This window comes from Hyla sarda, chromosome 12, assembly GCF_029499605.1.
Source record: "Hyla sarda isolate aHylSar1 chromosome 12, aHylSar1.hap1, whole genome shotgun sequence".
Classification (NCBI taxonomy): Eukaryota; Metazoa; Chordata; class Amphibia; order Anura; family Hylidae; genus Hyla; species Hyla sarda.
In genome coordinates, this window is record NC_079200.1 from 37,672,550 (window position 1) to 37,677,045 (window position 4,496).

Below are 4,496 nucleotides of genomic sequence, written 5' to 3' on the forward strand. Positions count from 1 at the left end.
CCTCAAACCTTGTGTCAGTGTCGATGATCTCGTTAGTCACAATGTTTCTCTCTGCCTGGAAAGCATGAATCTACTTTAGCCTTTATTATACAGTCTTGTGCCCTATATTTGTCCTGAAGGATTATGCTTCTTTCTATGAAGAACGTCAAACCTTTTATGGCAGTGAGGGGCAAAATAGGAGATAATAGTACAGCCTCAGGACGGTGGTGTACATCAAAGATAGGGGGCCCTATATCATACAGTGAAATCTCCCTTAGTGGACACCTCCCAATAGTGGACAGTTTTTACTTCCCCGGCAGAGTCCCATAGGACTTAAAGGGGTACTCCGCCACTGGGGACCCCCGTGATCTTGCGCGCAGCACCCCAGTTAAAATCAGTCCCTGGAGCATGTTTGCCGGCGACCACGGGGCAGGCGGTGTGTGACATCATGCCTCCGCCCCCGTGTGACATCACGCTCCGCCCCTCAATGCAAGCCTATGGGAGGGGGCATGACAGGACACTGAAGAGGCTTAAAGTTGTTCCAGGAGGTACACTTAAACTGGGGGCTCCCACTCTTTCTTCTAGTCTGAATTTACCAACTGAACCTAGAACTAGCACTCTAGGCTAGGCACAAACACTTTTAACTAACTGCCTAGCAGGAGCAGAGCCAGAAGATTTCCTCACATCCCTTTTGACATACTTACCCTGACTGGTTTGGGTCCTGACCTTTAGGGAGAATGGTTGGACAAGGGATTCCTCTCTCAGCCTTTCTGGAAACTTCTGTATAGAAGCTGACTGGGGAGCATGCCGTGTGGTCAATAAATCCGTCATCTGAGAAAATATGCAGATATTTAACTCTTAATCTCTCAGAATACCTCAGTGTATTCTGTTAAGGAAATGTATATTACAACTTCTCATATATTATAGCTGGAACACGGGTAACAGGACTTTTTACTAGCAACCCACACTCCTTGTCAGTGTGGTGATACAATACATTAGTGTCATCAAGCATGTCTCATTAAGCTCCCTTAGTATTGAGCCCCCAATCATTAAGCCACCTTAGGGTTTCTGCCTATACGTGAATCATTTCTGTTCATAGGCAGCCACTTCCATGACATGTCTGGTGTATCTATCTATCTCATATCTATCTATTATCTATCTATCTCATATCTATCTATCTTTTATCTATCTATCTCATATCTATCTATCTATTATCTATCTATTTCATATCTATCTCATATCTATCTATCTATCTATCTATCTATCTCCTATCTATCTATCTCATATCTATCTATTATCTATCTATCTCATATCTATCTATTATCTATCTATTTGATATCTATTGTTACGCCGAGCGCTCCGGGTCCCTGCTCCTCCCCGGAGCGCTCGCGGCGTTCCTCTCTCTGCAGCGCCCCGGTCAGACCCGCTGACCCGGAGCGCTGCACTGACATTGCCGGCGGGGAATGCGATTCACATAGTGGGACGCGCCCGCTCGCGAATCGCATCCCAAGTCACTTACCTGTCCCGGCCTCCGGCTGTCATGTCCTGGCGTGCGCGGCTCCGCTCCTTAGGGCACGCGCGCGCCAGCTCTCTAAGATTTAAAGGGCCAGTGCACCAATGATTGGTGCCTGGCCCAATTAGCCTAATTAGCTTCCACCTGCTCCCTGGCTATAATACCTCACTTCCCCTGCACTCCCTTGCCGGATCTTGTTGCCTTGTGCCAGTGAAAGCGTTTAGTGTTGTCCAAAGCCTGTGTTTCCAGATCTTCTGCTATCCACATTGACTACGAACCTTGCCGCCTGCCCCGACCTTCTGCTACGTCTGACCTTGCCTCTGCCTAGTCCTTCTGTCCCACGCCTTCTCAGCAGTCAGCAAGGTTGAGCCATTGCCGGTGGATACGACCTGGTTGCTACCGCCCGCAGCAAGACCATCCCGCTTTGCGGCGGGCTCTGGTGAATACCAGTAGCATCTTAGAACCGGTCCACCGACACGGTCCACGCCAATCCCTCTCTGACACAGAGGATCCACATCCAGCTAGCCGAATCGTGACAGTAGATCCGGCCATGGATCCCGCTGAGGTGCCGCTGCCAAGTCTCGCTGATCTATCCACGGTGGTCGCTCAGCAATCGCAGCAAATCGCCAAACAAGGATAGCAGCTGTCGCAGTTGACCGCCACATTACAGCAACTTCTGCCACTGCTACAGCAGCAACCATCTCCTCCGCCAGCTCCTGCACCTCCTCCGCAGCGAGTGGCCGCTCCCAGCCTCCGCTTGTCCCTGCCGGACAAATTTGATGGGGACTCTAGACTCTGCCGTGGCTTTCTGTCACAATGTTCCCTACATATGGAGATGTTGTCGGACCAATTTCCTACAGAACGGTCTAAGGTGGCGTTCGTAGTGAGTCTTCTATCTGGAAATGCTTTGTCTTGGGCCACACCGCTCTGGGACCGCAATGATCCTGCCACAGCTACAGTCCAGTCCTTCTTCGCTGAAGTCCGTAGTGTCTTCGAGGAGCCAGCCCGAGCTTCTTCTGCCGAGACTGCCCTGCTGAACCTGGTCCAGGGTAATTCTTCAGTAGGCGAGTACGCCATCCAATTTCGTACTCTCGCTTCCGAATTATCTTGGAATAATGAGGCTCTCTGCGTGACCTTTAAAAAAGGCCTATCCAGTAACATCAAGGATGTACTGGCCGCACGAGAGATTCCTGCCAACCTGCAAGAACTTATCCATTTGGCCATCCGCATTGACATGCGTTTTTCTGAGAGACACCAGGAGCTCCGCCAGGAAAAAGACCTTGATCTCTGGGCACCTCTCCCACAGTATCCTTTGCAATCTACGCCTGTGCCTCCCGGCGAGGAGGCTACGCAAGTGGATCGGTCTCGCCTGACCCATGAAGAGAGGACTCGCCATAGGGAAAAAAATCTATGTCTGTACTGCGCTAGTACTGAACATTTCTTGGTGGATTGCCCTATTCGTCCTCCACGTCTAGGAAACGCACGCACGCACCCAGCTCACGTGGGTGTGGCGTCCCGTGGTACGAAGTCTGCTTCTCCACGTCTCACTGTGCCCGTGCGGATTTCTCTTTCTGCCAGCTCCTCCCTCTCAGCCGTGGCCTGCTTGGACTCTGGTGCTTCTGGAAATTTTACTATGGACTCTTTGGTGAATAAGTTCTGCATCCCGGTGACCCGTCTCGCCAAGCCGCTCTACATTTCTTCGGTCAACGGAGTGAAGTTGGACTGTACTGTGCGTTACCGCACAGAACCCCTCTTAATGTGCATTGGACCCCATCGCGAAAAGATCGAATTGTTCGTCCTTCCCAACTCTACCTCTGAAGTCCTTCTCGGCCTGCCATGGCTCCAGCATCATTCTCCCACCCTTGACTGGACCACCGGGGAGATCAAGAATTGGGGTTCTGCTTGCCTTAAGAAATGCCTCACCTCTGCTCCCAGTCCCGTCTGTTGGGCCTCAGTGTCTCCTCCTGTGCCTGGTCTCCCCAAGGCCTATCGGGACTGTGCCGTGCCTCCTCATAGCCCCCGTCCTGGTGACACCCTGCCCCGTGCCAAGCTTCACCCTCTGCCCTCCCTCCCCATTCCCACTCCTGCTGTACTGCCTGCCTTTGTGGAAACCCTACAATCGCTCCCAGTGTCCTCGTCCCATGTGAAGCAATTGCCGGACAAAAAAAGGGGGAGACCTAAGGGGGGGGGGGTACTGTTACGCCGAGCGCTCCGGGTCCCTGCTCCTCCTCGGAGCGCTCGGGCGTTCCTCTCTCTGCAGCGCCCCGGTCAGACCCACTGACCGGGAGCGCTGCACTGACATTGCCGGCGGGGATGCGATTCACATAGCGGGACGCGCCCGCTTGCGAATCGCATCCCAAGTCACTTACATGTCCCGGCCTCCGGCTGTCATGTCCTGGCGCGCGCGGCTCCGCTCCTTAGGGCGCGCGCGCGCCAGCTCTCTAAGATATAAAGGGCCAGTGCACCAATGATTGGTGCCTGGCCCAATTAGCCTAATTAGCTTCCACCTGCTCCCTGGCTATAATACCTCACTTCCCCTGCACTCCCTTACCGGATCTTGTTGCCTTGTGCCAGTGAAAGCGTTTAGTGTTGTCCAAAGCCTGTGTTTCCAGATCTTCTGCTATCCACATTGACTACGAACCTTGCAGCCTGCCCCGACCTTCTGCTACGTCTGACCTTGCCTCTGCCTAGTCCTTCTGTCCCACGACTTCTCAGCAGTCAGCGAGGTCGAGCCGTTGCCGGTGGATACGACCTGGTTGCTACCGCCGCAGCAAGACCATCCCGCTTTGCGGCGGGCTCTGGTGAATACCAGTAGCATCTTAGAACCGGTCCACCGACACGGTCCACGCCAATTCCTCGCTGACACAGAGGATCTACATCCAGCTAGCCGAATCGTGACATCTATCTCATATCTATCTATTATCTATCTATTTCATATCTATCTCATATCTATCTATTATCTATCTATCTATTTATCAGAAAAGATTATCTTTCCGCAGAACCC